Below are 24130 nucleotides of genomic sequence, written 5' to 3' on the forward strand. Positions count from 1 at the left end.
TGAGTCAATTAAATTATAAATGGTCCTCCAAAGGGGCCAGAATTCATCAGAACAAATTATTCACCATTCAGTCAGTAAAATTATGAAGATTTTTCACTTAAATTATAAATGGTCCTCCAAAGGGGCCAGAATTCATCAGAACAAATTATTCACCATTCAGTTAGTAAAATTATGAAGATTTTTCTCTTGAAGGAACACATTTTTTAATCACAAGATTAAAGAAACATAATTTTCATATACTATATAACTAAGTATCTGCAAGGTATGATCATCAGCTCTACACATTTCCGGATGACTCAAGAGCAATCAATCCTGCTTTTTTCTTGTGTGCACCCGTACAGTAATCTACAATCTAAACACAATGTAGTCAATTTTCGTAGGGTGTAATAGGGTACAATATGTATACATACAATAAAACAATGTACAATAAATCTGTCATGGAGTTAGCAAAAATGATTCACTTTGTGTAGGACAGTGATGGACAATCCAAGCTGTTCCCATGTGTTTCATAGAACATGGAAAAAATCTATTCATCATGGTAAAAATCAGTCCTAGCAGATAAAATAATGGTCTGTATTAGCTTGAATCTAAAAAGGAACTCTTATGTTCCTGGTATAAAGTATAAATAGGTTAATGATAAGACACAGTGGTCTTACCTTAAGAGATGGTCTTTGTCACAGCTCTTAGTTCAATATATGGGGGATTTCCTTTAGAGGATTCCCTGTCTCAGTAGAACAAGCGGGTGGAGAATCCCCATCTGGGTAAATAGTTAAGCAAGTGCATTACAGAAGCCTGGGAGAATAACACGGGCCTCTGGTCAGGAGCCTTAAACGTAACAAGATTTCATTCAATGCAAGGTCTGCGTAACTTGGGTGTCATACGCTTGGAGTCTCAATAATGCTAGATAAAAAGAGGCAGAGTTAAGTCAATTAGCTGGTGCAGTCTCTTACCTTCACATAAGTCTTCACACAGAGGTCGAGCATACCGCATTGGTACTGCCGCACATTGTTTGTTTTTATTGTGTTCAACCAGTGCCAGGGTTGGGTTTCTCCCTCGCAACCTCTACCCTTTAATTAATATCAATTATTATTGTATTTAGGTGTGCTACTTACTATTTGGTTTATTTTTCATTGTATATACTGAGCCAGGTCCCTCTTCTTTTGGATCATAGGTAATTTCGTCATTCTCACCTTTCGTACGAGCGCAACCACACATTTCTTACCTTTTACTTATATCGCTACACCATTTGCGTCGACGGCCTGCCAAGTTCCATAATCTGTATACATATGGCGTTTCTCTTCCTGAATTTACTCGGAGAAACTCTGGGAACGATGGACCCCTGTTCTGTTGTTACTCACTATACCTTAGATCTATTAGTGCATAATCTTCTGGTGTTCCGGGCAGACATACTTGAGGCACTTGTGTCGCCTCTTCATCTCCCTCTTTTTCCTCTTCCCATTCTTCTTCCTCGACCACTTTCTTCTGTCACCCTATTGCAAACACTTCCAAGACTTTCCCGTACGTACACTCCTCTAGCTCCCCTTAATGTCTCTGCTAAAACTGTCATAAACCTCTCTTGAGTTGTCTCCTCCTTCCCTGTGCTATGTAACACTTTTGCTGATGCTAGCGGTAACCTCCCTCCTGTACTTGTCTCTCCTTTTCTCTTGCTTGGCCTCTCTCTCTCCATTGCCTTTACATTGTCATTGCCAATGTTTGCCCCATCTATTTTACCTCCCATCCATTTGTCTGGGTTAATTACAGGGTCTTGTCCCCCTTTTCTCATACCTTGCACCCTTCTCAGTTCTTCTTTTGCTTCTGTGAACTGCGCTTCTACAAGGCGCAGAGCATAACTTTCTGCTTGTAATTACAGCGTGCTTCTTTTATCGCCCTTGATTCCTTGAATGCTATCATCATCTTTTTCCTCTGGGTGCAAAAAAGTAGGATTTGCATAGCCTGCAGCTGCTTGAAACGGGTATAACCCTGGCACAGTCGAAAAAGAAACACCTTGTTCATTAAATGGAGGCGCAGTTAGTTGAACACGCATTTCATAGGGTGAGTTACATGTAACACTTTCCATAGCTCAAGTATGCTTAATATGTTTTGCAATTTGTTCCCTTTGCATGTGATATGCATGTACGTATGCATGTGTTGCAGCAAGCATTTCCAATTTGTCCGTTCTTGTGGCCAAGGCTGAATCATTTTGGTGGCTGTCTCTTTGACCCATTGCATATGGTATTTGACAATTGTCTCCTTATGTTGGGGGAGCAACTTACACACATGCGCGATGGGGGTTTCGCAGCTTACCATAAATGTCAGCAATCGCTACTACAATACACTCTCGCCTCCTTCCCTTGTTCACACACCCCCCCTTTAGTTCGTTACTAGGTCAACACAACAAAATGCCCCTTCCGCACCACGTCACAACATAGTAAGATCCTCCTACACAATGCCAACAGTGCACAATATCAATCTGCTCCATACTTTCCTCCAAACAAACTTAACTGCTATAATACCAACACACAAAAAACACCTCTACAGTCCCTAGTATATACTAAAACAATGCCGGCAAATAATCAACAGAAAACATAGACTATATTAACACAGCTATCTTCCTTTTAGATGGGGTATCTCCTCTTTTTTTTCACTGCCACCCTATGGAGGCAGGGCTTTATGCCATACTGTGCGATCCTCCCCAACTACTGTGCGAAGTATCTTCTCTATCGCTAATATTTTTTTTTCAACTTAAAACAACATCAACTCTTTAGTCCCCACATGTATCTTCATGCACAGGTATACTCACAATCCTAGGATCCCAGAGGTCTGTCAGCTTTGAGTCCCCTCTATCTGCCTGCTCTGCCCTCTGCAGCCAGCGTGCCACCTGGGAGACCGGGCAGGACTTTGTGAGAAAACAGGCTCCTGCCAACCTCTTCTTACGTGCGCACTCGAATCGCTCCCCGCAGGCGGACTCCACTATCAAAGGGAGACGTGGCAAGGAGTCCTTGACCCTACACCAGACGCTGGGTATTTCAGCAGTGCCTACAAGTGTTAAGGTGTGAAGGTGGTCCCAATCAATAGTTGATAATCAATAACAATACAAACCCAAGGAAATCGAGTAACTACAAGTGCACGAGAGAACTTAGCTTTTTTTTAAAAATGAACCGTCAGCAAAACACAAAAAAGCATTATCAAACGTTATAATACAAAACACAAGCTTTTAAATGAAAAACACATCATGAATGACACCATGGTTAGAGATAAAAAACACCTTTATTAATTTGTATTCTATAGGCAAAGGCTACTACTATTCAATATTATTTAACTGATGGCTCCGGCAAAGTCTGTCCTACTACAAATGTTACACTCCATTCAACTACTTCATTGGTTGGCAATATGCTACGGTAGCCAACCTGGAGGATGAGGCTCTAATTGGTCAGCAGTTTGCTCAGCCGAGCTGGGACACTTAAATATGATGCCAGGGTGCGCGGTGAGAAAGGAGTGATGAACAGCCTGCTATGATTCAGTTTGAAGAAGTTACTCCCTTCTCATTCCTAGGCCTGAGACTTTATATGCCAATTTGTTCATGGCCTTAGCATTGACCCTGTGTCTGGATGCAACAAGGAAATAGCAGGTGCACTGTCTGGTTGAGCCAGGCATAAGTGATTACTGTTCCGATCACGTGGTAGAGGACCATTGTTCAGAATTCATTTTCATATATTTATTGAGTATTCCTTCTACTCTAACTTTTGTCCTGTACTGTGTATGTATTCATATGAAGGTTACTTGGCATGGTAGCTATTTTTACTTAAGATCAAGGCTATCTGTGCTTTCTCACTGCTATCACAGAAACTAATTAACTTTATAGTTGCATGCTGTTGTCTTCTGAAGAATGTTATTTAGTGTGATTTCGAATCCCTGTTGAGGCCCCCTACTTACTTGAAGCTTGACCATCTGTCTGGACATCGTGAAGCTTGGGATTATGTGAAAAGCAGTTTCATGTCAATATTCAGTATATCAGAATAATGGCCATTCATAGTTCTGTCTAAAATGGTCGTACTCTGGTTTAATCTCTGCCATGTTAATATGCTTCATGTCTCGTGCATTGCATACATCAATACGTTATTCCCTGTCATACATATTGCAACCTATCCATATCTACAGCCATCGCTACACTACTTGTTTAATTAAATCTGTGTATACTGCAACCTTTCTCTAACTTGTGAGTGCACTCTATTTCTCACCCTGCTTGTGTGGCACAACCTATTTAACTCTTTATGGCAGTGGCATTATCACTAATGTTTAAACTGGCTGTCTACAGGTCACTTCAGCTTGTACATATCCTCACTTCTATGAATGTCTGGGGCAGGACTGAACCTTGTGTTGATTGTATCTGCATCATCACAAACATGTGCATCATAACCGCACATGGGCCAATGTCAGAAAACACAAAAGGACTGCACTTGCAACCAACAACTACCACCATGTCCATGTGAAACAACACATCCTTCCCCTTAACCTTCCACACCATGGTGAACTTCAGTGCTCCCCCTCTACAAATTATACATCAGAACACATTGGTAACTTGTGATCTATCCTGTACCACATCCAGGCTCACCCAGCTCTGTGAAATATACACCACTCACAGAAGAATAATCACAGATGCCAAGGCCAGATATTGGCTGAAAAAGAAAGTAAAGCTAAACATGTAAGGCAGAGCCCTCTTCCAAAACCTCATGAATTACCTTATGCCATTCTCCAAACCACCCTTACCATGCTCCAAGTACAAATCAAAGACAATGAAATCTATAATCGTTGGCAAGGTCCTCGGTATGCACCAGCACATACTTGCGGACATCATAAAGGACACTGCAACACACATCCCATTTTGCACATAACTTTCAGACTGGAGAACCTTCAAGACACTCACCATGGAAGACAAAACAGCAAGTGTAGACTCACACAAGGCAACATTGTACATGATAGGATGGTAGAAGATGGTTATGGCAACTGCCACATGAATGCAGTGTGTGTTCCTGCTGGGTGTTCCACAAGATGTGGAAGTGGGTGCTTTGGTGGCATGTGTGTTGTTTCAGCACTTTGTGATGTGAATGATTTCAGGTACTTGTTTATGTTTATGTTGGTGTTCGGTCAAAGGATCGAATACAAAGGGTCGAATGGTCAAAGGATCGACACCAAAGGATTGAAAACCAAAGGATCGAATTTTTTTAAAAATTATATATTTTTTGGGGGTTTTCGTTTAATGAAAAAAAAGTGTTTTTTACCACAAAAACAGGGGTTGGGGGGGAACCCCCCCAAAAAAATGTAAAAAAAATAATAATAATTCGATCCTTTGGTTTTCGGTCCTTTGGTGCCGATCCTTTGACCATTCGACCCTTTGGTTGTCGATCCTTTGATCTACAACTGTTTATGTTTATTGCATTTATATTGCACACCATATAACCCAAAGGCATGAGGGAGCAGACAAAAACAAACAACAAGGAACATGTTAAGACCAAAGGCAAGCACAAATCAGGATAAGATGAGACATAGCAATCAACAGCCATTCACGGCCCTGAATCGAAGAAAAAAAAGAAAAAGAAAAGAGATTGGACATACAGAATCACTGAATAAACAATAATCAGCAGGAGAGGCACAGAAATCCTTCACTAGACATTCTAAATTTAAAGAATCAGATTACAATTCAACGTCCCTTCAGGAAAATATTTACATCATCTAAGAAAGACAGGTAAGTTGCTAACCCCGAAGCCCACTAAAATACAGTCACTGTTGGGCTGAGAGCACCACTAGCTCAGGTCCAGTCTCCGGATGATCATTAAGTCAGTGAGTCTAATCACCCCTGGTCCTGTTCTCTTATGCAACCAGGCAAGAACCTTGTTGTGCAGGGCTTCTTTAGTCTCTTTATCTTTAGTTTTTCGAAATTTAGTTATAATAAAATTTCTCTGGTCCATTACAAAGTCATGGGAATTCATATCCTTTATCACTGGCATTTGAGACTTTTTTAATTGTAGGTTGCGTAGAGATATCCTCTTAAGTTTGGCATTCATGACTGTGGGCTGTTTAACCTCTGTATGGCCAGCAATCGACTCCATTAATGATGAAGAGGGAACAGTTTCCTGTGAAGTCTATACCGGAAGTTTTTACCTTATCCTTACATGCCAGAAATGGCTCATGGGAGCGCAGGGACTCCTTACTACAGGAATCGGTATGAGTGGCTTGCTCTATCATTACCCTTAGTATGGGGGTTTGACAGGCAGTATTCACTCTGGGAGCATGTGGCCAACACCCTTGCCAATAGTAGAAGGCAGTTTGTCTGGAAGGAGGTATTATATTCACTTTAAGTGGCCGTAAATCCGATGCCCATTCATTCAGAGCATCTTCTGAAAGGCCCAGGTCGAATGGTTCCTTGCATAATAGCAATTCTTTGGCGATATCGGCCATGAGCGCGGGCCATTGGAAAAGGTCTATGTGCTCCAATTGAGCTAGATTGGATGTACCCCTTCCTTGGAGGGCAGGAGAAGGTAAGGTTGTAGGTAACTCAGACCGTGTCGATAGTGGAACAATTGAGGTCAGTACTGGCACTGTATAATTCATGGTACTGTATAAGCTAGCCAGAGGTGTCTGTGCTTTACTGCTAGCCTCAGATGAAGGACCATCCGAAGCCTGCATTGAATTTGGTGCTTTATATGGGGAAGCAGGATCATCAGATGAAAGCATTTTTGTGACGGATGGTTTGCTTTGTTTATTTTTCACTCTTAATCTTCTGCGCTCGCTGTGCGATTGGAACTCTAAAATGCGGTCTCTGTTATTCGCACGGGAGAGGTCCTTAGATCCTAGGGAGGGGTCCTTAGAATCTCCCATACGACCTATGGCCCGCCCCATGATTTGCTTATCTCCCATCCTTTTATGAGCTACCATGCATACAGTTAGATTAATGGTCACTTTCAAAACATGATCATCATGATCAGCAAATTTAGGAGAAAACAGAGCCGGGCAAAAGGCTACACTAGAAAAGCTAGGCCTTCCGCTGAACTCTAGCCTCTGAGTTCTTACCGCACCAGGAAACTCTGCACCAGAGTCATGTATGTTGGGGCCACTCATACCTGACTGTCCCTATTTCAGGTCTTCTTCATGTTTGTGTAGTGAGCCATTGCCTATGATAGCGACACTGAGTGGCAGAATTGGCTTGGTGCGGGTGGGATGTTTGATAAGGGGGGGGCAATGACTGGCAGCACAGCCAAGGCAGTGATGGTTTGTTTTGTAAAGGGGACACTGACAGCATTGGCCTGAATGGGGCTGGTTGTTTTGTGAGGGGGCATTGACTGGCAGCATTGAGCTGGTGAGATAGGTTGTTTGGTGAGATGTGGTAGTGGCCCTCAGTCACTGCATTTGATTGTTTAGTTCTCTCTACAATAGCACCACTCAGTCACTGGCTTTGTCTGTTTAGCACAACCTATGCTAGCACCACTTACTCACTGACTTTACCTTTTTAGCGCGGCCATTGCAACCATAAACAATAGGTCCAAGACGCAGTGTCGAGCTGTGCTGGGGGAGTGTTGTTAGCGTGTACCTGGGAATGATTTTTACTTTGTGGTATTCGGTTTAGCGCTAGCTTTTCCTTGTGAACCAACTCACTATGCAATAGTTTTGCGCAGAACATTCCAACTAGTGGAGCTAACACTTAGAACAATGTTTGTGCTTTCTTTGTAAATCAGGCCCACAGCATTCATTTATTCCCATCCCATCATGGCAGTTGTGTTTGCATCAGTGGACATAGCCCCATGTGACACCTTATGAGTTATGCTGCTCCCACCACAGCTCCTATACGACACGGCACACACAGCCTACCTTTCCAAACTTATGAGGTTCGATTTTGTTGCTCCCATCTTTGCGTTTGTCCGAGTGCCCCCCTCAACTCCCTCTTCGTGTCTCCACTTCTACAAAGGTCCACTGTTCTGCTACTGCCACCACTCCCACTTTTGGCACTGTTTTGATTCGGATGTACCCCTGAACCAATGACCTTTGCACTGCTGAGCTTTAGCTTCAATCAAGTCTATGCAAAATGGACGAGCAATCTCGTCCTTAGCACTTAAGGGGTTAATCAGACATCGCTGTAGGCATGGCTGCACACAAAAGCCTAACAAGTCTTTTGCTTTTTGAAAACGTTGCATATCTCTAGAAAGGTTGCATATTTTAGATACCAGGGATATCAAGAGATTTTTCAAAAAGTGCCAGTTTAAAGTGGCAAGCTAAACATATTTGAATGCAATTTCCTAATTTCACTGTGAGATACGGCAGAAATGAGGACACAGTCGATTAATTTGATCTTTAAGTGAAAATAACACTGACAAATAAAAACGATTACCATAGTTTATGTAAGTTCAATTTGAGGGACTGCTGTCCAATTAGTTATCTATGGTGTCATAGTGGAGTCATCAAGGTATTGGAAAAGGTTGTGCACAGCTGATCCTTTTTTCTGAGGTTGTCCAATGGAGATTTTATATACATTGCTAGTAATCATTCTATGCATACACCTATATGAGTGCAACAGATTTTTATAAGCAACTGTGTCTATACATAAGTGGAACCAGCACATTCTAAAATACGTGTAGCTGCCAAATAGATGAAGTGTGAAGTTGTAAAATGTCAATTTATTAAGGTGGGGCAGCATGATACAGACATTTTACAAAGAGACAGATAACATAGGAGAAGATGGCCACCATGAACAGAACTGGACCTTGTCCTGCTGGATGTTATTAGGAAACGGCTAGCAGTAGTGCCATTTAAAATTGATGAACACGAGTTACATGCATTATGAAAAAGGCATCTCTTTGTTCTATTTACATCAATCTGTAGCAACCAGAATGAAAGGCTGCTTAAAAGTTTTAGAAAAGCATATATATTTCATAACAATGCACAATGCTAAAACAAAAAAAATGGTCAGCTTGTTAACTAGTGTGCACCCTAAGAAGCAGAAGCCATGTTACAGACAAAGGCTGACCATCCCAGGACATGTACATTTAATATAGCTGGGAAAGAACAAAGATGTTATTCGGCCATTTGGCATGCCGATCAAAGATACGTCTGTCTTTCCCTTGAGTTTTAGGCTTGAAGTAGCTAGATGAGCGTGGATAAAATACTTACATTTTCAGCATAAATTGCGCATTTTGAAACAGCCTCCTGCTCAGACAGGACATTAAGTAATATGTGAACTCTAGTTGGGACAGAGGTCCCCTAAACGTAGCCAAAGTTCCTTCTAACTACAAGGAATTTATACATTCTCCTTAAAGGGGTACAATCATATGTATATTTTTTTAAACATTAAAGTAATAATTAGGGGAGACTTGGTGAATGGAATCTACCATAAGAAAAGTAGCCCCGAAATTAGCACTCACATTGTCTCCCGTAAGCAACCATCTTAGTAGTCGCAAGAATACATTGAATCCTGGAAACCTCACATTGTTCTACTAAGGTTACATCCTTTCTGAAAGTAAAACTTCAGAAACATTGTATCTCTTCACTGTACAATGAACAATATAACTGAAAGCAAAGTTGCTTCAACTTGGTTTGCTGTTTTATCGAAGTGTATTACTTCATGGTAATGAACTTCGACAAAATAATTGTGGGAGGTTTTTTCGGTTTTCTTTTTTTAACCTCACTTTTTACCTTCTTTGGTTTTCTTTTGTTTTACCCCCGTTTCCCCTCAATACATATATATATATATTCCCTTCCTCACTTCGATAAAAAAAAAAACAGTATATGGAAATGTCTACCTAGTTGGATCTCGCTCTCTATCTCTAGAGGTGCATTTGTCCTCAGGATTTAGCCTCAGTAGAACAATGTCTAGCTTCTAGTAATCAATATAATTCAGTAATCATTATTTCTAACAGTTGCTGCAAGTGTTAATGGTTCATTCCAAAATAGATAATAGTCAATTGCAGTGCTAACTTGGGGGCTAATCTTCAGGTTTACATATAGTCTATTGGTGTTCACTAAGGGGTTGTTGAAGAATACTTCAAGGTTTTTAAAGAAATAATATGCGTGATACCATTTCCTTAAGGTCATATTTTGTATCTATGCCTGTCACTGGTGTAAAATTGTAAACAGAGTTGTCCAGATGATCAGAAATCCCTGGAATGAGTTTTTGGTAATGCAAAATATATAAAGTAGAAACATCATAAGTCGAAACATATTTGGAGAGGACAACCAACACCACTAAGTTGCTATTATGCTGCTATTAAGTATATTTATTAATATTCATTAATACTTTTCTGCTGATACAAGAATGCGTTAAATTAGACCCTATGGTCTGAAAACATTTGTGTTAGACATATGGACATGGAACAACATTCAAGTGACATGGTGAGAGGTAAGCCTGATTCATCATGAAGGAAGATAGAGTGTACACAACTGGTCAAAAACCTATGAAACAGTCACACAAATTTCACAATAATTAAATCCATAGTAAGTACAATAAAAGTATAGAACTTTTATATAAATGGGATCAGCTTTGTTTCTGTGTTTTGTGGTGGATTAAAACAACTCTTAAGCATATTAAGAGTTTATAAGACAATAGACGATTGGATGCAGGCTAACTGGATGTGCCTGAATGATTCAAAAACCGAACTGATGCTGTTTGGTTCCAGTCGTCAGTTGGCTAATCTAGGGGCAGAGTACAAATCCTTCCAAATTAAGAAAGCCATGATTTTGGTGGCCCCTAAAGTGAAAACCTTGGGCATGATGGTTAACTCTGCTGTAGATTCTCATGCCCAGACCAGCTATCTCCAAAAAAACACGGCTTATTATCTCAGGCTAATGAGATATATCAAGCCCTTCCTAAATGAATGTAACCTGGCGACCATTGCCAGAGCTATTATTTTATCACGGCTCGACTATGGCAATGCACTGCTGTTAGGGGCCTCGTCTAAGGACTTAGCGAGATGTCAGGTGATCCAGAACAGTGCGGTTAGGCTAGTAAAAAATCTGAAGAAGAAAGATCATGTCACCCCCGATAGGATTTCCCTTCATTGGCTAAGAGTAGAGGAACGTATAAAGTTTAAGGCTCTTTCTTTGGTCCACAAGTGCCTTTATGGTAAAGCACCAGAGTATTTGAAAAACAGCCTAGTCCTCTACACACCCAGGAGAAGACTACGATCGGAAGGAAAGTGCCTCCTGGTCGTACCCAATTTCAAGTTGAAATCGGGGTTGGGTAGATCTTTTCTGGTACTGGCACCTAAATTGTGGAACAGCCTTCCCGATTCACTGAGGTCAGAAGCAAACCACCTTGTATTTAGGAAACGGTGAAGAAACTCCTCTTCAGATAAGATCTCTAGCGCTAGTGGCTGTCAGGTCTTCCATGCCAACGGTTTCGCGTCTCTTTATGCCTGCTTTCTTCTCTTCTATGTTGTAATGTTCAAGCGCCCTGATGCCCTCGGGCTACCGGCGCTTTATAAAAATATATACATACATACATACATATTAATTTAAAAATAGGATAGAATTGTGATAACTGCCTATGGGCCTACAGATTTATCTATGACAGAAAAGGAGTGCTTTTCTTGGGATTTTCCTAAATGGATTGTGTCATGTTGGATCAAATAATAAGGTTTCAGTGTTCTTCTCATGGGAATACTTGTCTCCCGTGGTTCTTTAAATAGGACACATTCTCAGGTATCTCGGTTGTTATAACTGCTTCCAGGGATTAGTGGTTTATCTAAACAGAACAAGGATTTCCACCCTTGGTAATTATCTAACTCAAGAATGCCAAGATGGTCCATAAAATGCTGAGCTCTTCCTATTGTGTGAATACAGGCCCTTCCCAGTGTCTCCATGCAGAAAAGAACTCTCAGGGATATAGTACCCAGCAACTTCTTCTATCAAAGTCGATTTCGCAATGATATATCATCCATCCACTACTTACCTTAGGTTACAGTCCTATAAATATGGCTCTCATTTGCATCTTTGCCACAGGGATATAGAACCAACTGTAATTCGTTGTTTGTAATCTACAGCAGGGGGATAGAGTCTGGTTCACTTCTTCCTGATAAAGGGATATGGGGTCACAGCTCACTTTAAGGGATAGCGTGCTCTTTTCACTAATTAAGAGTTGTAGTGACCATCCTACTACTATGGGATACAGTACCCTTCTCTCTGACTTAGAGACATCGTGCCTTTCCCACTATTGGGGATTCCTCGTACATAAGAGAGATGATGCCCTACTTGTCAGAAGAGATTTAGCTCTCTTTCCACTATTAGCAAGGGAGTAAATGTATTTTCTAACCCAGCCAATTTCAGCCAATTGCAGCCCCAGCCAGGATCTTCAAGGTAGTCCAACTACTGAGACCTGACTGAGTTATTTCCACAGATAATATATCCTTGTCTACTGTCACCAAAATGCCCCACTAAGCTCTCCTTTCAGTGCCTCTTGACCAATGCAACGTCAAGGTACCAGGCTGCCTCTGCTTTAGTTTTGTTGGCTTCTTCTGGCATTTATCCTCCTTGTCTTGCTTCAATGGTAGCCTACTCTTCCTCAGCCTACATTTCCCACCTTCATTACCTCATGCCCCAGTTTCAAATATGCATCTCTAAAGGCCCCTTGTTCTTTCCCATGTTCGGATTGCCCCTTTCTTGTTAGTTTGTTTGGGGCTTTTAATTTGGTTATACAAGGCCTGGCAGCCATCTTTATGTTAGGCAGAAGTCCAACCCACTCATGTGATCTGCATGTTGCTGATGTGAGCTCTGGACTGACCTCAATGCATTTTGTTTTGTTTGCCACAATGTTACCTCAAAATAATTATTGCAACTCCATTTACTTGACTAACTTATATACCAACTATGTCAATTCCAACTGTTCCAGCAATATATCACCAAGCTCATTCTGCAGCCTGCACTGTGTCTGCAGGGATATAGCACACAGGTTTCTCTGAAACTCCAGTATTCATAAGTCAATCTCCAGGCTCACAATGTTTCTAGGCACTCTTTCTGCTCTCACACTTCTTAACCTGCGCTTTCTTTATTTTTCTCAGAGGGACACACTTTTATTTGCTGATGATTGTCTGCTGCTCCAGAGACTTTGCAATGCTTGCCAGGCATTTTAAAGTGGTGTGGAAGTCCTGCCCCTTCCTTCAACGTCCAGGTGTCTCTGCGCTGTAATATCCAGATTGTGCATCTGGTTTACTGAATCTGTTTCTAACTCTTTGTAGGATCCATGAGATGGCTAATTCTGGTTGGTTACTTTTGGATCTGGCCGTTTATAGGTATGACAGACTCATAATGCATATAGGCCCCAAGCCATTCCTTCAGATAGGTGAATACACCAAACATACAAGGATCAAGGTTATGATATTTCTAGGGCAGGAAAAACACAAAAGTGATGGGCCACTTGCTTGTGCTGCTACAGATTATCAGTCTTTGAGGCTGACTTCCCCATTCCACAGCACATCAAAAATCCCCCTGAATGAAAGGAGGGAGATGACTTCACCATGCTCTTTATCAGAAAAGGCATCTAAAGCACTATGGAACTTACCTCTTGTCATGGCAATTACAATATATTCATTCACAATATGTTATGTTTGTGTAGGTAAATGTATTCTGAAGAAAAGTATGCATAGAAAGAAAGGTGGCAGTTTAAAAACAAACATGTGAACTGCAGCCTACGACAGTATCTGAAAAATTACACATGTGGCGAAATGAGGAATGTTTGTAGCCCATCTAAAATAAAAGCCAATTTTCAACATTATTTGATAAGGCACAAAAAGGAATTGCTGTGTTATATGGAAGAATCCAGTAAATGTTTTATTAAAAATGGAAACACAGTCCAAACTGGGATGAAAAGCACAGCCTTTCATAGACTACCCAAAAGTATATCTGAGCCTGCATTCTTCTGCTGGTACTATTTCTTTAATTGCCTTACAGGATTAAACATCAGCATTGTAAAACATTCAGATATATATATATGTAAAGTCTTTCATTGGACCTTTTGTAAGCAAATACAATGTTATAATGTGGTTCTGTTGAAACAACAACGGCAACATAGAGAATACAAGGATTTTTCAAAGTTGTATTGGGGTAATAGCAGATTTTATAGAAAGCAATGTGACATTTCCTTGCCCCAACAAAATGCAGGACTTGAGGCTTGCTTTCCCATGAATGAAATGAGACTCAAGGCTTTGAGATCTGAACTATAAAGCCTTATGACTGTGCCTGGCGTTGCTTCACATGATTCAGGCCCTGCAATGCAAAATAATGGGCCCCATTTGCAACTTACATTGGTCTCTGAGCTTGGGCTGAAATCCTTTGGTGTACATTTAATTTACTCTGAGCATCGATCAGTACTGGTCCCTTCTCATCTAATCTAATATTTCCATCATCCAAATCGCTCCCACAGGACATTTTACAGAGCAGGGAATACTGGGTGTCTCATTTAATGGGCTGGCAGATCCTTTAAACATTCAAAGGGGCAGGACTACATTCATAAATGGGCCTTCCAGCTTCACTACAAAGAAGATTTGCCAGGACAACAACATTCATGAGAGTCATACATTTTCCAACTCTGACCTTGAAGGAGTTCACACCAGAGGCTCTGTACTACGACAGAGAAGGTGCAACTGCCATGTAATACTTTGCCAAATAGAAAAAGAATGCACCATAGAAATTACAATTCGATTCATATTTTGGCTTCTAAGTTCTAAGTTAAATATTCAGCTTGAAAGGCTCTATCAGATGGTTGTAAAATTATTTCTTTGTGATGTTATCTTCATTATATAAATGAGGCAAACATGGATATCATCATGCAAAAATGCACACTCCAGTGATTTATATATCCTAGCTTCTGTGCAGGAGAGTTTGTAATCCTGAGATGGAAAAATAATGTGTGTATGAAAGTATCAGAGCAGAAAAGACAAGCATTTCTAGAACACAGATCCCATGTTGTGCCAATATCAGACTAGGATCATTTAATTCACCCGGGTTAGAGTAATCTGCTAAACCCTTTAGTAACATGCTCATATGTGGTAAATAAGCTGTTTTAGAGAGTTGCAATTGTTTAATGCAGACAGATCTAAGATGACATCTCATCAAATGGGAGGGACATTGGTTTAGAAGTTACTCTCATCAGACTTCCCTGATCATTAACATACCCATTGATTAGGAGGGGTTTGTTTTGTGTGATGTCAATTTTGGAACCCTGTCCAATCACATACATTGACAATTAGATTAGAGAAATGATACATACCTTTAAGGGGTGTAATTTCTGCTCCATAAATATTCAAACTCATACATTCTGGACATAGTGGCTCACTCACTAAATGACGATTGGCATAAGGAAAGGAGAATTGATTCAATTATTTATATTTCATTAATAAATAGACGTTCTGTGCAACCCTGTGTGTTTCTTGTCCCGAAAGGGAGGGAGGCATTAGGGAATCAATATTGTTAAATTGGGGGTCTCATGCTCATAAATGCTACATGCGTACTCTAGATCAGAGTCTTATAATGCTTTAATTTTCTGACTATGCACGTAAGTGGGGATTTTGTAGGTACAGTCAGAAGGACCTTGGCCAGCTCAAGGTTGGCTTGCCTTTGTTTTTAATGAGAATTCTGTCCTCTTTTAACTATACAGTGCTCTGCCTGTATAGACACTACTGGTACCACTTGATGGTACAGCACATTTTGTGAGTTTTTAATATTCACCCACTCTGTGTTTACTGCCCATAGGGAGACACAATCCTTTGTGGCCCAGAAGAAGGCACCAGACCTGGAAGCCAAAACGTCCTAGGGTCCAGCACTACTACTGCTGGTCCATTATACACCTCTGGGAATTTCATGTTCCTGACGTAGACTGAGGATTGGTCAGCAATACATCTTAAAGAAATGCACAATTATATAAGACCTGTCTTGACATTGTAAGGACAAGTGTACCTCACCCATATATGTCTGTGCACCATTAATCAACGTCCACTAGACTTGTCTTCCTTTTTGTTGCAGTCGAAATCTAGTGTGGCATTTTTTGAAGTTGATGAAAATGTACTCACTTTTACGTTGTTGTTGTTTTTGTTGTTCTCTTTATTCTATCACCTACATTATGATGTTATGTAAATGTATGTGAAAAACCTATCACTACAATTCAGATTTTTTAGATACTTATACTGCAGAATACACTTGAGACTTATGCTCTAATCCTATCTGCTTATTTACAAATATATCAGGACACCTCACTTTGTTTTCTTGTTGTCTTGTTAGGAGAAGCTTTATGTATTAAATTTGCATTAAAACAAGTATTTTCTCTTGACAATATTGTGTACACATGTACAAAGTAATATATTTGTCATTCTTACCCCATAGGGTTCTTTAGACTACATCACTAGTATGAACCACTGGTGATTTTTTATAATATCACAATTATTGAGCTGTAAACAGTAACATACAAAATCAATAGTATGTTCCATCTTTGTCTGGCGGCTACCCCCTTTTGTGATATACCATATATTCTCACAAGCAGCATAATAGGTAGATATTCTTTTTATGATGTACTAGATTTTTCAAGTAGAGTCTGGCCTCAAAAGGCAAGCTGGCATTTTCTGGTTAGCTGGAAGAAGTTCAGCCCTTCCTTCATCAGTCAAGCTGATCTGCAGGGCAGTCTGCAGGCTCCACACTTGGGTTACTGAAGCTGCTCCAAGCTCTTTCCAGTGTCTATTAGCAGGGCTCATTGTAGCAGTTTGCTCATGGATGTTGCTGTTTCCAGGTATGCCAGTTTCATAATCTGTACATTTTCTGCATCAGTGATTCTGAATAAACCAAGTGCCCTGGTGTAAAAGGTAGGATATTTCGGGTAGAGGGGATGTGCCCAACATGAAGGTGATGGGTCATGTTCTATGGTTGTTATAGATTTTCCCTTTTACATCACAAATGCAGAGACCTTCTTTGGTTGATGGTCCTAACCCACATCACCTCACCATTCCCACTTGATGAAGACAAGGAGCTGAACTCATCACAACCTTCCAAGAGTCTCTCTCTTGTTTTATGGGTTCTTGTCCGTACTGGCAGGTATTAACATGTTTTCAAGCAGAACTATTTTCCCCTTGAGGTTCTTGACTTTCTCAAGCCCATAGTCAAAATATGGAACATTCTTTCCTAATAGGACAGATTCTTGAAGTTCTGGGATAATGGTGGCTTGGAGTTCTAAACTTTGTGGGTCAGCCTGAAATGTCACCTGTGCCTTGTGATGTTTTTCTTGTGTTCCATGCACACAAGCTATGTGTTTATCATAACCAAATGAAAATCTGTCTGGAAATATGAAGCCAGAGTGGGCTGTGTTCTATTCACGTATGGAATCTAGAAATGCTTCAGTTTTCCAACTATGCAATAGTATGGGGATTCTATAAATACAGTCGGAAGGCATGTGGCCATTTATCTCCACAAGTACTTTGTGCATTGATATTATTCTCAATGCTCTTTCAGATCATGTAGGTTCTTTCTGGGGGTCCAAGGGCTAGCATGCAAGCATCCAATAATCTTCATCTGACGGTCACATCGCACTAATAGCTGCCAGTTTTTTTTCTTTTTTAAAAAAAATTGGAACAGAATCAAGAGATGTGCCCACTTCCACAACAACAAAAATGTTTGCAACCTTCTCCGGTGGAGAGATCCTATTGGTTAGGCCTCAGGTCCCCAACTCTTCAGAAGTCATAAAGTATGGGGCTCCTAACCCCATAGTTACAGTTTCAGTCATGTGTCAGGTAGAATGAGATAGCTTGTTTCTTCTCCCATGTGGATTTCTAGGTCCAGGTTGGAGAGGAATTGGGGTTGATGCAAGCTGAAAGAGATTGTTGATGGGTGCAGGCAGTGTGAATAGATGTCTTCAAATCTGGGGAATACTTTGTTTTTACAGTGTAGAAGTGTGCCCACTCCTCATGTGGGTTACCAGAGCTGTTCTGTACTCATTCCAGTCTCTAGGAGCAAGGCTCATCCAAGCAGCATATCCAAGGACTGCATTGGTTCCAGGTATGGCATTCTGTGCCAGTGTTTCAAGTGGCCATATTAACTAAGTGTCCTCATGACAAGGACGGGTATTTTGATTGTGGTCCCCAGATCAAAGATGCTAGATCATGTGCTGGATTTCCTGCAGTTTCTCAGTATTATAGCGCTGATGTTGAACGTTGTGAGGTCAACTTTCCTGGCTCTATGCTCTTCAACTTCCCTTCTTGATGAAGACAGGGAGATGACTTCATCATGCTATCTTTCAGGCTTTGCATTTAAAGCACTTTTTCTACCTCTACCACTATCTCTTAGTTGTCTTCAACACTTTTGACCACAGTATCCTTACCAAAGGACCCCACTCTTTTGGCATAAGGGACACAGCACTAAGGTGGATTTCTTCATTCCTTGCCAACAGATACCAAATCACCCACCTCCCTCCCTTCACCTCGGCCTACTGCACTGTCAACAACGGCATCCCACTAAGCACCTGCCTTTCACCCCTACTCTTCAACCTCTACATGATCCCTCTCCCTGCCTGTATTCACTCACGTGACCTAACCCGCTATAACTATGCAGACGGCCTCAAATCACCTTTAAGATACCCAAGTCCATGTCCACCCCCCCGACCTCGCATCCTGCCTCACACACATCGATAATTGGATGATGGCCAATCGCCTCCTCCTCAATCCCAGAAAAACACAAATCATGCTATGCAGGAAGACTGCTCTTTTCCCCCAACGCACCCTCTGGCCATCTTCTCTGGGTCCCCCCCACCACATCCACACCTGTAAAGAACCTGGGATGCACCATGGACGCCGACCAAACACTCTCATGCCACATTAATACTGTGCCCAAATCTTGCTATCTACACCTCTACATTCTCAGACACATCTTCCCATACCTCTCATACCCCACACAGAGTCACAACAATCCTGGTCATCGTCATTCTGCCTAAATAATGCCAACTCCATGTGCTGGGTTCACTTGCTTATGTGGAACACAATTGCCCTTACCATCCATCACATAGAGGATCTCTTAGCCTTCCAGAGGGCCCTCAAGAAATGGCTATTCCCCCAGCACCCTAAAGAACGATATCCTCTTCAGGTGAGGTAACCAATTTTGCAGAAAGGCCGTGGCAACTGTTGTGTAATCATCATACGATGGTGAGAATAATCTAATAATCTCCAGCTGAGCCAGCCAGAGCACACGGGTAAGTATCATACTCCATGCTTATGGAAGATAGCTGATGGCAAGGCCCCTGACCCTCACACATCTGCAATTATACACCAATCTCAATTGACACATCGTACAACACCTCTGCCATCAGAATGCAGCTATCCCACACAACAATAATTCGGTCTAGCTGGACACACAATTGATTCTTCTACTCTTGCATACTCTCCAGACGATTTCAAAGCACCCATTCACCTTTGCCACCCCTAGCCAACTTCGGATTGGCAAAAATGGACACACGCATTCTAAACTCCTCTGATCAATTTTGGCACACCTTGGAATTCGGCCCACTGAGGGTGTTCAGGCAAAGCGCTTTGAGACCAATCGGAAAAGGCACAATACAAATGACAAATTACATTGCAATGGAACAGTATTTCCTCGTATCATGACAACTCCCAAATATTCATTCAGAATATTCCATGTTTGTGCACTCCTTCCATGGTTTGCATTTCTCTGACCTTGGACTCTTTAGCAACGCTCCCTTAAGGAGCCAGGCACACAACATATGTTCTGAATGCCCGCTTAGGGAGTGCTGGGCCACCAACATCAGCACTGCCTGACCTTGTCCCAACGGAGCGCCTGACCCCGCAATTCCGGGCGCATCGCGGCACCACAAGGAAGCCGCATCTTCACTTTTCTTCGGCCTGCATCCGCCGGCAGGCGGAAACGCCGGCCACGACGAAGGCCATACTAAGGCCTGTTGGGTGCCTGTTTGGAGCCAGAGGAGCCAGGGGCCAGGAACTTTGCCCTTTCCGCTCCAGGTAAGCCAACGCTGCCACCCCGCACGGTTGCACATGTATGTGCTGTCCATGCCCAGCACCTCACCTCCCAAATCACCTCGTTGTCACCTTTTGTCACTCGCCCACAGCTACAACTACTATGGACCACGTCCTGTACTCCCACGACTGAACCTCGTGCATCCCTTACGTGCACCTCTCCTTAGACCTTTATTTACATCCCCATTATTTACAAGTATATCCTGTATGGCCTATCCAATGCCACCCTGTTTCTAGATGCCTCTACTTTGCCGAGTAAACCGTGGTGCACTGTTGCTTAGCCGCCTAACTGCACCATTTTCGAATCTAGATGTCCTGTACTCTGCCTACTCACTTGATTTGCACTGCTGTTAGCTGTCCAATTGTGCCATTTCGCATCTAGCTATTCTTGTACTGTGCTTACTGACCTGTTTTGCACTGATGCTAGCCGCCTAACTGCGCCACTTTTGAATCTAGATGTCCCTGTACTGTGCCTATTCACTTGATTTGCACTGCTGTTAGCTGTCCAATTGTGCCATTTCGCATCTAGTTATTCTTGTACTGTGCTTACTGACCTGTTTTGCACTGATGCTAGCCGCCTAACGGCGCCATTTTTGAATCTAGATGTCCCTGTACTGTGCCTATTCACTTGATTTGCACTGCTGTTAGCTGTCCAATTTTGCCATTTCGCATCTAGTTATTCTTGTACTGTGCTTACTGACCTGTTTTGCACTGATGCTAGCCGCCCAACGGCGCCATTTTTGAATCCAGATGTCCCTGTACTGTGCCTACTTACCTGACTTGCACTGTTGCCAGCTGCCTAATTGTGTTTTTTCGCATATAGATGCCCCTGGACTGTGCCTATTGTCCTGAGGTACACTACTCTGCACTGAACCCTTATAGCCATATCCTCGGCACATTGAGAAATACAAGTTGCGACATGCAGCCAAGAACCTTTGCCAGCATTATCCTTATATGTATAGTCCTCCTAGGACTATCAGCCTGCACTGCCGATAGCCACCGCACAAGTATAACTAAGATCTTACTTATTCGCCCATCAATCATGCTCTACCATCCTGTGCCTATATCGAACCCTTACCTCAATGACCCAGCCCTCTGGCTCAAGCACTTTGCTACCAAACCCACCCCAAACATCCCATGTTCTGTACAACAAAGGAATAGCAGACTTAGAACCAGACTGCCTAGACCACCCAGTATTGTGCACAATCGCACTGCCCTTCCACTACCCACCCCTACAGCAACGCCTAGCCCTCCACCATCCACCCTACCTATCGCAGCACTCAAGGGAGCCCTTATCAATGCTAGATCCCTCACAGCACACGCCCTTGAGATCGCTGACCTCATCACGGTCCAGAACCTGGACTTCCTAGCTATTACCGAAACCTGGTTACATGAAGCCTCTGGTCCTCTCCTCGCTCTATCCCTACCCAAGGGTTATACCATCATCAGAAACGACCGCCACTCCAACTTGTCGAAAGGTGGTGGAGTCGCCTTTATTCACAGCAACAAAATCGTTATGAGAGCTGCTCCCCTCATACAATTTAGTTCTGCAGAATCTCTCTCAGTGAAACTATCACTCTCTCCTACCAATACAGCAACACTCCACCTTATATACAGACCTCCAGGCCCATTAGGTTCATTCACAGATGAGGTTGCATCCACCCTGTCGACTAACACCAAGCCCAACTCTCAGATACTGCTACTAGGAGACCTTAACCTAGGTCTCTCAGATCCCAAGGACCACATGGCTACTGAAGTAGACACCACCCTCTCCAACCTAGGCTTCCAGCAGCGTATTCGTGATCCCACACACATCAAAGGAAGAACGCTCGACTGGCTAGCCGACCTTAACTGTAACACCAATGTCACTTCTAATGATGCATGCGCCTGGTCGGACCATCATGTTATTACCTTCCTCCTTCCAGCCACCAACCCCCAACCCCTACCTACCATAGCCCCCGCTATACCTACCAGAAACAAAAAAGATATCACCAGAGAGAAACTGCTTCCTCTTATCCTCCCTTGCTTGAACACCTTTGCTGCACAGCAGAAGGATAAGGACCCCACTGTCCTAGTAGACATTTATAACAGCCTAATGACCAATGCCATTGAGAGCTTAGCTCCTTTAAAAATCCGTAAAGCTAAACAACAGTCCCACCTGAACACTTGGTTCACCCCGCAGCTCAACGCGATGCGTAAAGTAAAGTGCAAAGCTGAAGCCCTTTGGAAAAGCCATCCCAGTGCTGCTAACAAAGCCTCCCTTCTAATCACCTCTCTTAATTACAAGGAGGCCATATTACAAGCCAAAAAGGAGACATACAACACACGAATATGCCAGGCAGAATCGAACACCAGGGAATTATTCAAAATCCTTAAAGAGCTAGAATCTCCCTCCCCTGCACCGGACACGTGCACTAAGGACAGCACCTGGTGCAACAACATACAAAATGCCCTTCTTAACAAAATATCCACCTTACAAGCCAAAATCAACGCCAAACAAAACACCCTCCACACCCCTTCATTTAGCAATACCAGGCCACCCAAAATAACAACCCTCGACTCCCCGGTGCCCTTTAGCTTCACACCACTCACCGTTCTGGAGGTTGAAAAAATCATCCGCAATCTAAAACCCTCAAATTGCCAAGGGGACACCTGTCCAGCCCCTATCATTAAGGAGTCGGCTCATGACTTCGCTCCTTTTATAACCTCTTTCATCAATGCCTCCTTTCAATCGGGAGTGGTCCCCAATAACCTAAAGGATGCTTGGGTTATCCCTCTCCTAAAAAAACCCACCTTAGACCCGGAGGTTCCAACCAATTATAGACCCATCACAACGGTCCCTTTTCTGCTAAAGATCTTAGATAGAGCAGCCTATCTTCAGATACAGAACTATCTGGAATCAAACAACCTACTAGGCATGAGACAATCCGGCTTCAGACCGAAGCATGGTACGGAGACAGCCCTCCTTGATCTCAAGACCCAAATCGAGGATATCAAAGACAAAGGTAAACTAGCCATGCTACTACTACTAGACTTATCTGCTGCCTTTGATCTGGTTAATCACCAAATCCTCTGTCACCACCTGAAAACTGCAGCTCACTTCTCTGACATGGCCACAAACTGGATTCAATCCTTCCTGGCAAACAGACAGATGAGGGTATTCTCGCCCACCTCTGCGGCTGACCCTGCACCAGTCCCGTGCGGAGTCCCCCAAGGATCGTGCGTTTCCCCCACCCTTTATAATGTATTCACTAAACCCTTATTCGATGTGCTTGATTACCTGGGTGTTACCTACACAAATTATGCGGATGACACCCAGATACTCATCCCCATCAGGGGTGATTACACTTTAGACTCAAAAGCCTTGAACGATATCTACCATGTCATTCAAACTTGGATGGCCCAACATGAGCTCTGTCTCAATGATGACAAGACAGAGCTCCTCATCCTAGGTACTCAGCAAAGACTAAACAAACTGAACCCTATGTTTAGTTCCTTTTACATTGATGGAAACATAACTAAAGTTTCTAAAGACACAAAAACACTTGGAATCTACCTTGACTCCACCCTCTCCCTTCACAGACAAACCAATGCAGTTGCGGCCGCCGCCGCCTATACCTGCAAATTGATCACAGCCTGTCGTCCTCTCCTCTCCTCACATAACTGCACTACCCTGGCTAGGACCCTGGTCATGTCTAAACTTGACTATTGCAATGCATTGTACCAGGGCACTAACCAGTGTAACCTAGACAAGCTCCAAATTATACAAAATAACGCCATCAGGGCAGCCCTCAATATCCCCAGATCTGCACACATCTCGGATACCAGGAAGAACCTTCACTGGTGTCAGTCACCCAAAGGATCTCACTAAAATCGCTTGCCCTTACCTACAAATGCCTGAACAATCTGGCCCCCACGTATCTCTCCTCACGATTCACGATGTACACTCCAGTCCGATCACTTAGATCTACCCTGAATCAGAGCCTAACGATACCCAGATACAAGCTCCAAACAGCCGGTGGGTCTAGCTTCCCAGTCCTGGCAGCCAAACTGTGGAATACTGTCCCCTTGACTATCAGAAACCTCCCCTCCTTCAACCTTTTCAAACACAAAGCCAAATGTTGGCTCGC

Source organism: Ambystoma mexicanum, chromosome 5q, assembly GCF_040938575.1.
Source record: "Ambystoma mexicanum isolate Mex_15411 chromosome 5q, UKY_AmexF1_1, whole genome shotgun sequence".
Lineage (NCBI taxonomy): Eukaryota > Metazoa > Chordata > Amphibia > Caudata > Ambystomatidae > Ambystoma > Ambystoma mexicanum.